This window comes from Nothobranchius furzeri, chromosome 7 (assembly GCF_043380555.1).
Source record: "Nothobranchius furzeri strain GRZ-AD chromosome 7, NfurGRZ-RIMD1, whole genome shotgun sequence".
Lineage (NCBI taxonomy): Eukaryota > Metazoa > Chordata > Actinopteri > Cyprinodontiformes > Nothobranchiidae > Nothobranchius > Nothobranchius furzeri.
The window spans coordinates 16210119-16224275 of record NC_091747.1 but is presented as its reverse complement, the minus strand read 5'-3'; positions in this window follow the sequence as shown (position 1 = coordinate 16224275).

Sequence of the window (14157 nt, the reverse complement as noted above, 5' to 3'; positions counted from 1 at the left end):
GCGCTCAGTCAGACCCAGTGGTGACATGTGGCAAGACGCTCCTCGGGGCGCGTCTTGCTTGGGCCTCTCTCCAGAAGGCCCTCAATCAGACCCAGTGTTGACACGTGGCAAGACGCTCCTCGGGGCGCTTCTTGCTTGGGCCTCTCTCCTGGAGGCGCTCAGTCAGACCCAGTGGTGACATGTGGCAAGATGCTCCTCGGGGCACGTCTTGCTTGGGCCTCTCTCGTGGAGGCGCTCAGTCAGACCGAGTAGTGACTTGTGACAAGACGCTCCTCGGGGCGCTTCGTGCTTGGGCCTCTCTCCTGGAGGCGCTCAGTCAGACCCAGTGTTGACACGTGGCAAGACGCTCCTCGGGGCGCGTCTTGCTTGGGCCTCTCTCCTGGAGGTTCTCAGTCAGACCCAGTGTTGACATGTGGCAAGACGCTCCTCGGGGCACGTCTTGCTTGGGCCTCTCTCCTGGAGGCACTCAGTCAGACCGAGTAGTGACATGTGACAAGACGCTCCTCGGGGCGCGTCTTGCTTGGGCCTCTCTCCTGGAGGCGCTCAGTCAGACCCAGTGTTGACATGTGGCAAGACGCTCCTCGGGGCGCGTCGTGCTTGGGCCTCTCTCCTGGAGGCGCTCAGTCAGACCCAGTGTTGACATGTGGCAAGACGCTCCTCGGGGCGCGTCGTGCTTGGGCCTCTCTCCTGGAGGTTCTCAGTCAGACCCAGTGTTCACATGTGGCAAGAGGCTCCTCGGGGCACGTCTTGCTTGGGCCTCTCTCCTGGAGGCGCTCAGTCAGACCGATTTCTGACATGTGGCAAGACGCTCCTCGGGGCGCGTCTTGCTTGGGCTTCTCTCCTGGAGGCCCTCAGTCAGACCCATTCTTGACATGTGGCAAGACGCTCCTCGGGGCGCGTCTTATTTGGGCCTCTCTCCTGGAGGCGCTCAGTGAGACCGAGTGCTGACATGTGGCAAGACCCTCCTCGGGGCGCTTCTTGCTTGGGCTTCTCTCCTGTAGGCCCTCAGTCAGACCCATTGTTGACATGTGGCAAGATGCTCCTCGGGGCGCATCTGGCTTGGGCCTCTCTCCTTGAGGCCCTCTGTCAGACCCAGTGTTGACATGTGGCAAAACGCTCCTCCTGGCGCGTTTTGCTTGGGCCTCTCTCCTGGAGGCGCTCAGTCAGACCCAGTGTTGACATGTGGCAAGACGCTCCTCAGGGCGCGTCTTGCTTGGGCCTCTCTCCTGGGGAGGCAATCAGTCAGACCCAGTGTTGACATGTGTCAAGACGCTCCTCGGGCGTTTCTTGCTTGGGCCTCTCTCCTGGAGGCGCTCAGTCAGACCCAGTGTTGACATGTGGCAAGACGCTCCTCGGGGCGCGTATTGCTTGGGCCTCTCTCCTGGAGGCGCTCAGTCAGACCTAGTGCTGACATGTGGCAAGACGCTCCTCGGGGCGCGTCCTGCTTGGGCTTCTCTCCTGGAGGCCCTCAGTCAGACCCTTCGTTGACATGTGGCAAGACGCTCCTCGGGGCGCGTCTTGCTTGGCCCTCTCTCCTGGAGGCGCTCAGTCAGACCGAGTGCTGACATGTGGCAAGACGCTCCTCGGGGCGCATCTTGCTTGGGCTTCTCTCCTGGAGGCCCTCAGTCAGACCCATTGTTGACATGTGGCAAGACGCTCCTCCGGGCGCATCTTGCTCGGGCCTTTCTCCTGGAGGCGCTCAGTCAGACCGAGTGCTGACATGTGGCAAGACGCTCCTCGGGGCACGTCTTGCTGGGGCTTCTCTCCTGGAGGCGCTCAGTCAGACCCAGTGTTGACATGTGACAAGACGCTCCTCGGGGCGCGTCTTGCTTGGGCCTCTCTCCTGGAGGCGCTCAGTCATACCCAGAGGTGACATGTGGCAAGACGCTCCTCGGGGCGCGTCTTGCTTGGGCCTCTCTCCTGGAGGCCCTCTGTCAGACCCAGTGTTGACATGTGGCAAGATGCTCCTCGGGGCGCATCTTGCTTGGGCCTCTCTCCTGGAGGCGCTCAGTCAGACCGTGAACTGACATGTGGCTAGACGCTCCTCGGGGCACGTCTTGCTGGGGCTTCTCTCCTGGAGGCGCTCAGTCAGACCCAGTGTTGACATGTGGCAAGACACTCCTCGGGGCGCATCTTGCTTGGGCCTCTCTCATGGAGGCCCTCTGTCAGACCCAGTGTTGACATGTGTCAAGACGCTCCTCGGCGCATCTTGCTTTGGCCTCTCTCCTGGAGGCGCTCAGTCAGACCGAGTGCTGACATGTGGCAAGAAGCTCCTCGGGGCGCGTCTTCCTTGGGCTTCTCTCCTGGAGGCCCTCAGTCAGACCCATTGTTGACATGTGGCAAGACGCTCCTCGGGGCGCGTATTGCTTGGGCCTCTCTCCTGGATGCCCTCTGTCAGACCCAGTGTTGACATGTGGCAAGACTCTCCTCGGGGCGCGTCTTGCTTGGGCTTCTCACATGGAGGCCCTCAGTCAGACCCAGTGTTGACATGTGTCAAGACGCTCCTCGGGGCGTGTCTTGCTTGGGCCTCTCTCCTGGAGGCGCTCAGTCAGACCCAGTGTTGACATGTGTCAAGACGCTCCTCGGGGCGTGTCTTGCTTGGGCCTCTCTCCTGGAGGCGCTCAGTCAGACCCAGTGTTGACATGTGGCAAGACGCTCCTCGGGGCGCTTCTTGCTTGGGCTTCTCTCCTGGAGGCCCTCAGTCAGACCCATTGTTGACGTGTGACAAGACGCTCCTCGGGGCACGTCTTGCTTGGGCCTCTCTCCTGGAGGCACTCAGTCAGACCGAGTAGTGACATGTGACAAGACGCTCCTCGGGGCGCGTCTTGCTGGGGCTTCTCTCATGGAGGCACTCAGTCAGACCCAGTGTTGACATTTGGCAAGACGCTCCTCGGGGCGCGTGTTGCTTGGACCTCTCTCCTGGAGGCGCTCAGTCAGACCCAGTGTTGACATGTGTCAAGACGCTCCTCGGGTGTTTCTTGCTTGGGCCTCTCTCCTGGAGGCGCTCAGTCAGACCGAGGGCTGACATGTGGCAAGACGCTCCTCGGGGCGCTTCTTGCTTGGGCTTCTCTCCTGGAGGCCCTCAATCAGACCCAGTGTTGACACGTGGCAAGACGCTCCTCGGGGCGCTTCTTGCTTGGGCCTCTCTCCTGGAGGCGCTCAGTCAGACCCATTGGTGACATGTGGCAAGACGCTCCTCGGGGCGCGTATTGCTTGGGCCTCTCTCCTGGATGCCCTCTGTCAGACCCAGTGTTGACATGTGGCAAGACGCTCCTCGGGGCGAGTCTTGCGTGGGCCTCTCTCCAGAAGGCTCTCAATCAGACCCAGTGTTGACACGTGGCAAGATGCTCCTCGGGGCGCTTCTTGCTTGGGCCTCTCTCCTGGAGGCGCTCAGTCAGACCCAGTGGTGACATTTGGCAAGACGCTCCTCGGGGCACGTCTTGCTTGGGCCTCTCTCGTGGAGGCGCTCAGTCAGACCGAGTAGTGACATGTGACAAGACGCTCCTCGGGGCGCGTCTTCCTTGGGCCTCTCTCCTGGAGGAGCTCAGTCAGACCCAGTGTTGACATGTGGCAAGACGCTCCTCGGGGCGCGTCTTGCTTGGGCCTCTCTCCTGGAGGTTCTCAGTCAGACCCAGTGTTGACATGTGGCAAGATGCTCCTCGGGGCGCGTCTTGCTTGGGCCTCTCTCCTGGAGGAGCTCAGTCAGACCCAGTGTTCACATGTGGCAAGACGCTCCTCGGGGCGCATCTTGCTTGGGCGTCTCTCCTGGAGGCGCTCAGTCAGACCGAGTTCTGACATGTGGCAAGACGCTCCTCGAGGCGCGTCTTGCTTGGGCTTCTCTCCTGGAGGCCCTCAGTCAGACCCATTGTTGACATGTGGCAAGACGCTCCTCGGGGCGTGTCTTATTTGGGCCTCTCTCCTGGAGGCGCTCAGTAAGACCGAGTGCTGACATGTGGCAAGACGCTCCTCGGGGCGCTTCTTGCTTGGGCTTCTCTCCTGGAGGCCCTCAGTCAGACCCATTGTTGACATGTGGCAAGATGCTCCTCGGGGCGCATCTTGCTTGGGCCTCTCTCCTTGAGGCCCTCTGTCAGACCCAGTGTTGACATGTGGCAAAACGCTCCTCCGGGCGCGTCTTGCTTGGGCCTCTCTCCTGGAGGCGCTCAGTCAGACCCAGTGTTGACATGTGGCAAGACGCTCCTTGGGGCGCGTCTTGCTTGGGCCTCTCTCCTGGAGGCGCTCAGTCAGACCGAGTGCTGACATGTGGCAAGACGCTACCGACGCGGTCTTTAGCGTTTGCGTATATAAAGAAGGTCGATGACATTTACAGACCCGGCGGCATGGGCACCACAGTAGAACAACAAGGTGCTCTCAAGCGCACACAGATACTGAACGCATTGTCACTCATGATGGCTATACTGACATGCCCGTTTCTAATTTCTATGTATATTAAATTATGACAAGAGCTACTTTAGGTGGTTACGATTACACTCTGACCACGTGCATTAGTTTCTGCTAGTGCCCTTTAAATACATTTGCCCACTTGCTCTAACTGCCATTAAACCCACACGTACAACATCCAAGAAAAACAATGATCTCGCTGTCTGTACTGGGTGTACTCTCAGTAGTCGCAGTTGCTCAGGCCATGGTGGTACTCTCACATAACGCCTCTGACATACGTCCCATCACACCACCTCCTAGACTACTCGCGAAAGAGTATTCAACACCCCCCTTGTACGAAGACAACCATTATAACGAGCACAGCACAATGCTTGCCGCACGCGAAGACAACTTGCAGGAGACAACGCTACCACCTGTTATGAGAACAATGGATTCGAGTGACAACGATCGCGACTATGACGAGCACATTACAGCACCCTCTGTGCACGAAGACCAGGTGCAGGAGACAATGCTACCACCTGTCATGAGAAACAAGAGTTTGGTTAACAATGATCATCGTCGTGTCCCATTGAAAACGGGCGCGCCATCGCACACATCGTACATGTGTGTTAACCCACCTGCGACAGACTTTGTGTGTTGCATCTCATCGAGATGTATTGACGTCTGTGTCAATACAGGAGTCTATAAGCTGGGAGCTGGACGCTAATGACCCGTGCATGCGCCACACAAAAGGTAACTCGACTAACTACAAAACGCATATTGTGATGTAGAAAGTTGGCTCAACTGTTTGAATCAGCTGCAGCTGCGGTTTACTCACGACGTGAATCGCACGCTTGTTAGAAGTACATTCGGAGCACTTAAAAAATACATCGCTCTCATCGAGTTCCGTCTCAGTGTTCACCGGCTGATGTGCAAGAGCGTGACATGGGATCGCCAGGAACTTACTTAAGGACTATCATCTCATTTGGCATTTACTCACGGACCCAAGAAACCAGTTCCGAAAAATGGTCGAGAATTATAACTTGTCTAATAGCAACTGGAAGATATGTTGCGTCATAAGCCTCTGATGGTTCACAAGGTGCACGGTCCACTCGAAATCCTAATGCTGTATTTGTAGTACATGCACTAAGTCTTCTCTGTTGATGTCAGACTAGAGTTTTATTAGAGTTTTACTTTGCAACAATGGGATTCGAGCAATTGATGTGTATATTTTTAATAGTGCACAATGCTACTATTCCTAGGCTGAATGTATGACATGGCTCTTATGTATCATTATGTATCGTTTCCATTAAGTACTAATTTAAATAAAGTCCCTCTGTCCTCAGTGCTAGGTTGTGGGTTTAATACACATTATCATGATCAACCTGTTGAATAGTATAATAACAATATTCCTGTAAAAGTCATTTAGTAATGAACAACCTCAGTTCTGTGAAAGAACATCATGTCTCTGATGTGTACACTGCAGGCCTGACCGGGGATGCACGCAAGGGCCTGTGTGTGTGTGTGTGTGTGTGTGTGTGTGCGTGCGTGCGTGCGTGCATGCGTGCGTGTGTGTGTGTGTGTGTGTGTGTGTGTGTGTGTGTGTGTGTGTGTGAAACAAATAAAGATAAATATAGCGAGTGCGGCCACGAGCGGTCGTGCAGGGTAGAGGCTGCGCGAAAACGCCTCTAAAACAAGCGCGTGCCCACGCCCGATCCGTGGAAGCACGTAGAACTAGCCAACGTACTAGCAGAAATCAACGATCACACACGGGTCATTGAGTGTGTACAGGGTTCGTCTGCGTGTGTGGCATTGGGCAATCTAGCGGCAACCGAGTGGCCTGAAGGCGGAACCGGCCAACCCGTCGCCCTCACCATCGTTGCGCTTCGAGATGAACTATTGCTAAAGATGATCGTCCTCATCAACCACGGCGCTACCAGAGAATATCGTAACGAAGACCCTCTCCGCGACCTCACGGCCAGTGTGCGCAGTGTACAGCAAATGACAAACGATGTTGCGAGCGATATATCGGAAAAACTTTGCACTGACGCGAAGGTCGCCACTGCAGGTTGTGTGAGTCTCGCGCAAAGTGCCATATCAAACGTGCGCAAGCTAGTGACAAGCAACTTCACCAGATCCGTAGATTCTGCATACGCTCGGATACGAATGAAAGTATCGAGAGATAACACCGACACGAGTTGCGCGACGGCGCTGGCTGCAGTCGCTACAACACTGGATTTATTAATCAACGTAATTGTGATCTTAATGGCGTATCGAGTGTGAACCAGAAACTACAACCAGTACTACAGAAAACTGGCATGAGGGTCGCGGTCTAACGTTATGTTGGTGTCTCGCATCGACCGTCGACGGCCGTTTGCCAGCGGCTGAAAATGGCACAGTTGACGAAATGGAAACGCCGACCGTCGATAGTGCACTCTCGCAAGTTCCAACCGCACCATCTCAGGAGACAGACCACAGAGTCATATTAGCGGAGGGTAGATAGAAAATGCGCAAACCGCCGCAACCGCCCATATACATACTATACGAGTTCAACATAGAGTGGAGTAAGAAGTTACTACCGATTGTATTTCCAACATGCAAGCAGCTGGTGTGTGATGCTTTACTTGAGTATTACAGAGGTTGCGATGTCCTGTGTTCCACGAGCGCATGGAAACAAGTGAACGAACTTCTACGGACCGTACTGTTGGGGTATGAGCGAGCTGTAAAATCAATACACGCTAGACACGCGGACTTTGCCGCGTTACTGGACACGCATATCGCCACAACAAAACCGGGTCAAGTGTTCGGGGCGTCACCGCGCTCGACTATACACGTCTTGGCCTACCACGAGTACATGAGCCCACAGATCCTAAGCGAGGTCGAAGCCGTTGTGTCTACCCAACGCAAATTCAGCACAGCCGTGCGCGCTAAGACAAGTCCCTCTAGACTGCTGGAAACTTTGGAAACGTGGAAGGCTGGCGTGTACGCGCTTTCTACACATCTCAACGGTATGATCGCGATACTCTCGGCCGCACAACAACTAATGGTCATGTGTTCGGAAGGTCCGATCAGGTCTGACATGACCGGTTGTCAATCCACGTCGAGCGTGCACTCACACACGGATATCCTGGCGTACAGTAAAGCGACGGCGACCTCTACGCTCACGTTGATCGCCGATGTTTAGAAGGGCAATCGAGTGTGTTGGCTGACGAAAGCTATGGTGACCGACGGTCGCGTCGACTACAATTTGCCTCACTGCGACTGGAGAGGCGTATGTGATCCTTTGCAAATCGACAACACCACCGCGGTCGAGTGCGAAGTGACGGTCGGCGGCGTGTTGTCCTTACTGTGCCCCATACAATGTGACGGTCCGTGTCACGGACCGGTGTGTTACGACCCGACTAACGAAACGTACCAGGTGATAACATTCCATCCGCCCATTACAGCGGAGCGAGCGTTTCGCCACACTCCCAAACCAAGGTTAATAGTTGTAGCGCACGCCCTTTCGGACCTCAGTGCACGCGAAACACTGGCGTACGCTCACAACATCACGCTCGAGACAGCTCAAGCGTTACGCGAAACAAAGGACGTGTTCAAATCCATAGAGAATATACGGTCTTTAGCGTATGCGTATATAAAGAAGGTCGATGACATTTGCAGACCCGGCGGCGTGGGCACCACAGTAGAACAACAAGGTGCTCTCAAGCGCACACAGTTACTGGCCGCATTATCACTCGCGATGTCTATCCTGACATGCCCGTTTCTGATTTCTATGTATATTAAATTATGACAAGAGCTACGGTGGTTACGATTACACTCTGACCACGTGCCTTAGTTTCTGCCAGTGACCTATAAATACATTTGCCCACTTGCTCCCACTGCCATTAAAACGGCTGTACCCACACGTACAACACCCAAGAAAAAAAATGATCTTGCTGTCTGTACTGGGTGTACTCTCAGTAGTCGCAGTTGCTCAGGCCATGGTGGTACGCTCACATAACGCCTCTGAGATACGTCCCATCACACCACCTCCTAGACTACTCGCGAAGGAGTATTCAACACCCCCTTTGTACGAAGACAACCAATATAACGAGCACAGCACAACGCTTGCCGCACGCGAAGACAACATGCAGGAGACAACGCTACCACCTGTCGTGAGAACAACGGATTCGAGTGACAACGATCGCGACTATGACGAGCACATTACAGCACCCTCTGTGCACGAAGACCAGGTGCAGGAGACAACGCTACCACCTGTCGTGAGAAACAAGAGTTTGGTTAACAATGATCATCGTCGTGTCCCATTGTAAATGGGCGCGCCATCGCACACATCGTACATGTGTGTTAACCCACCTGTATGCGACAGACTTTGTGTGTTGCATGACATCGAGATGTATTGACGTCTGTGTCAATACAGGACTCTCTATAAGCCGGGAGCTGGATGCTAACGACCCGTGCATGCGCCACACAAAAGGTATCGTACATATGTTAACCCACCTGTATGCGACAGACTTTGTGTGTTGCATGACATCGAGATGTATTGACGTCTGTGTCAATACAGGACTCTCTAAGCTGGGAGCTGGACGCTAACGACCCGTGCATGTGCCACACAAAAGGTAACTCGACTAACTACAAAACGCATATTGTGATGTAGAAAGTTGGCTCGACTGTTTGAATCAGCTGCAGCTGCGGTTTACTCACGAAGTGAATCGCACGCTTGTTAGAAGTACATTCGGAGCACTTAAAAAATACATCGCTCTCATCGAGTTCCGTCTCAGCGTTCACCGGCTGATGGGCAAGAGCGTGACATGGGATCGCCAGGAACTTACTTAAGGACTATCATCTCATTTGGCATTTACTCACGGACCCAAGAAACCAGTTCCGAAAAATGGTCGAGAATTATAACTTGTCAAATAGCAACTGGAAGATATGTTGCGTCATAAGCCTCTGATGGTTCACAAGGTGCACGGTCCACTCGAAATCCTAATGCTGTATTTGTAGTACATACACTAAGTCTTCTCTGTTGATGTCTGACTAGAGTTTTATTAGAGTTTTACTTTGCAACAATGGGATTCGAGCAATCGATGTGTATATTTTTAATAGTGCACAATGCTACTATTCCTAGGCTGAATGTATGACATGGCTCTTATGTATCATTATGTATCGTTTCCATTAAGTACTAATTTAAATAAAGTCCCTCTGTCCTCAGTGCTAGGTTGTGGGTTTAATACACATTATTATGATCAACCTGTTGAATAGTATGATAACAATATTCCTGTAAAAGTCATTTAGTAATGAACAACCTCAGTTCTGTGAAACAACATCATGTCTCTGATGTGTACACTGCAGGCCTGACCGGGGTTTGCACGCAAGGGCCTGTGTGTGTGTGTGTGTGTGTGTGTGTGTGTGTGTGTGTGTGTGTGTGTGTGTGTGTGTGTGTGTGTGTGTGTGTGTGTGTGTGTGTGTGTGTGTGTGTGTGTGTGTGTGTGTGTGTGTGTGTGTGTGTGTGAAACAAATAAAGATAAAAATAGCTAGTTCGGCCACGAGCGGTCGTGCAGGGTAGAGGCTGCGCGAAAACGCCTCTAAAACAAGCGCGTGCCCACGCCCGATCCGTGGAAGCACGTAGAACTAGCAAACGTACTAGCAGAAATCAACGATTGCACACGGGTCATTGAGTGTGTACAGGGTTCGTCTGTGTGTGTGGCATTGGGCAAGGTGGAACCGGCCAACCCGTCGCCCTCACCATCGTTGCGCTTCGAGATGAACTATTGCTAAAGATGATCGTCTTCGTCAACCACGGCGCTACCAGAGTTACCACGACATGCGCCTTAAAAGCGTTCTCGTTTGGGTCAGCGCCACCAGAATTGAATTGGCAAGTCAGCGGATATTACACAACTCGTAACGAAGACCCTCTCCGCGACCTCGCGGCCAGTGTGCGCAGTGTACAGCAAATGACAAACGATGTTGCGAGCGATATATCGGAAAAACTTTGCACTGACGTGACGGTCGCCACTGCAGGTTGTGTGAGTCTCGCGCAAAGTGCCATATCAAACGTGCGCAAGCTAGTGACAAGCAACTTCACCAGATCCGTAGATTCTGCATACGCTCGGATACGAATGAAAGTATCGAAAGATAACACCGACACGAGTTGCGTGACGGCGCTGGCTGCAGTCGCTACAACACTGGATTTATTAATCAACGTAATTGTGATCGTAATGGCGTTTCGAGTGTGCACCAGAAACTACAACCAGTACTACAGAAAACTGGCATGAGGGTCGCGGTCTAACGTTATGTTGGTGTCTCGCATCGACCGTCGACGGCCGTTTGCCAGCGGCTGAAAATGGCACAGTTGACGAAATGGAAACGCCGACCGTCGATAGCGCACTCTCGCAAGTTCCAACCGCACCATCTCAGGAGACAGACCACAGAGTCATATTAGCGGAGGGTGGATAGAAAATGCGCAAACCGCCGCAACCGCCCATATACATACTATACGAGTTCAACATAGAGTGGAGTAAGAAGTTACTACCGATTGTATTTCCAAAGTGCAAGCAGCTGGTGTGTGACGCTTTACTTGAGTATCACAGAGGTTGCGATGTCCTGTGTTCAACGAGCGCATGGAAACAAAGGAACGAACTTCTACCGACGGTACTATTGGGGTATGAGCGAGCTGTAAAATCAATACAAGCTAGGCAAGCGGAATTTGCCGTGTTACTGGACACGCATATCGCAACAACAAAACCGGGTCAAGTGTTCGGGGCATCACCGCGCTCGACTATACACGTCTTGGCCTACCACGAGTACATGAGCCCACAAGATCCTAAGCGAGGTCGAAGCCGTTGTGTCTACCCAACGCAAATTCAGCACAGCCGTGCGCGCTAAGACAAGTCCCTCTAGACTGCTGGAAACTTTGGAAACGTGGGAGGCTGGCGTGTACGCGCTTTCTACACATCTCAACGGTATGATCGCGATACTCTCGGCCGCACAACAACTAATGGTCATGTGTTCGGAAGGTCTGATCAGGTCTGACATGACCGGTTGTCAATCGACGTCGAGCGTGCACTCACACACGGATATCCTGGCGTACAGTAAAACGACAGCGACCTCTATGCTCACGTTGATCGCCGATGTAATAGATTCTACCTTCTTGTAACGTTTCAGCATGATTGGACCTTGTTTTCACACAAATGAACCCAGAATGATTTGAAATTGTGCTTCGTGCAACATAATTCTGGGTGCCATTTAAAAACCATAAGTGCTAATGACTCCATTCCTTTTTGTGGTTGTAGGGGCTGTTGATTGGAGTACACTAAAACAAACCTGATCTCTCTAGGACATTCAGAAGCCAAGTTATAAGCCCACAAATGTGTAACTGGACTACTTCTTTAAAGTGAGACCAGGCCCGGTGACCTTTGGGACATGGTTTGACCCCATATAGGAATGTGCGATCATCATGAAACGTTCAGATCACTTACAACTCAATAGATTCTACCTTCCTGTAACGTTTCAGCCTGATTGGACCTTGTTTTCACACAAATGAACCCAGAATGATGTGAAATTGTGCTTCGTGCAACATAATTCTGGGTGCCATTTAAAAACCATAAGTGCTAATGACTCCATTCCTTTTTGGGGTAATGGGGGCTGTTAATTGGAGTACTCTAAAACAAACCTGACCTCTCTAGGATATTCAGAATTCAAGTTATAAGCCCACAAAGGTGTAACTGGACTACATCTTTAAAGTGACACCAGATCCGGTGACCTTTGGGACATGGTTTGAGCCACTTAGGAATGTGCGATCATCATGAAACGTTCAGATCACTTACAACTCAATAGATTCTACCTTCCTGTAACGTTTCAGCCTGATTGGACCTTGTTTTCACACAAATGAACCCAGAATGATGTGAAATTGTGCTTCGTGCAACATAATTCTGGGTGCCATTTACAAACCATAAGTGCTAATGACTCCATTCATTTTTGTGGTTGTAGGGGCTGTTGATTGGAGTACACTAAAACAAACCTGACCTCTATAGGACATTCAGAAGCCAAGTTATAAGCCCACAAATGTGAAACTGGACTACTTCTTTAAAGTGACACCAGGCCCGGTGACCTTTGGGACATGGTTTGACCCCCTATAGGAATGTGCGATCATCATGAAACGTTCAGATCACTTACAACTCAATAGATTCTACCTTCTTGTAACGTTTCAGCCTGACTGGACCTTGTTTTCACACAAATGGACCCAGAATGATGTGAAATTGTGCTTCGTACAACATAATTCTGGGTGCCATTTAAAAAACATAAGTGCTAATGACTCCATTCCTTTTTGTGGTTGTAGGGGCTGTTGATTGGAGTACACTAAAACAAACCTGATCTCTCTAGGACATTCAGAAGCTAAGTTTTAAGCCCACAAATGTGTAACTGGACTACTTCTTTACATTGACACCAGATCCGGTGACCTCTGGGACATGGTTTGACCCCCTTAGGAAAGTGCTATCATCATGAAACGTTCAGATCACTTACAACTCAATAGATTCTACCTTCCTGTAACGTTTCAGCCTGATTGGACCTTGTTTTCACACAAATGAACCCAGAATGATGTGAAATTGTGCTTCGTGCAACATAATTCTGGGTGCCATTTACAAACCATAAGTGCTAATGACTCCATTCCTTTTTGTGGCTGTAGGGGCTGTTGATTGGAGTACACTAAAACAAGCCTGACCTCTCTAGGACATTCAGAAGCCAAGTTATAAGCCCACAAAGGTGTAACTGGACTACTTCTTTAAAGTGACACCAGGCCCGGTGACCTTTGGGACATGGTTTGACCCCCTTAGGAAAGTGCTATCATCATGAAACGTTCAGATCACTTACAACTCAATAGATTCTACCTTCTTGTAACGTTTCAGCCTGATTGGACCTTGTTTTCACTCAAATGGACTCAGAATGATGTGAAATTGTGCTTCGTGCAACATAATTCTTGGTGCCATTTACAAACCATAAGTGCTAATGACTCCATTCCTTTTTGTGGCTGTAGGGGCTGTTGATTGGAGTACACTAAAACAAGCCTGACCTCTCTAGGACATTCAGAAGCCAAGTTATAAGCCCACAAAGGTGTAACTGGACTACTTCTTTAAAGTGACACCAGGCCCGGTGACCTTTGGGACATGGTTTGACCCCCTTAGGAAAGTGCTATCATCATGAAACGTTCAAATCACTTACAACTCAATATATTCTACCTTCCTGTAACGTTTTAGCCTGACTGGACCTTGTTTTCACACAAATGAACCCAGAATGATGTGAAATTGTGCTTCGTGCAACATAATTCTGGGTACCATTTGAAAACCATAAGTGCTAATGACTCCATTCCTTTTTGGGGTAATGGGGGCTGTTAAATGGAGTACTCTAAAACAAACCTGACCTCTCTAGGATATTCAGAAGCCAAGTTATAAGCCCACAAAGGTGTAACTGGACTACATCTTTAAAGTGACACCAGGCCCGGTGACCTTTGGGACATGGTTTGACCCCCTATAGGAATGTGCGATCATCATGAAATGTTCAGATCACTTACAACTCAATAGATTCTACCTTCTTGTAACGTTTCAGCCTGATTGGACCTTGTTTTCACACAAATGAACCCAGAATGATGTGAAATTGTGCTTCGTGCAACATAATTCTGGGTACCATTTGAAAACCATAAGTGCTAATGACTCCATTCCTTTTAGGGGTAATGGGGGCTGTTAAATGGAGTACTCTAAAACAAACCTGACCTCTCTAGGATATTCA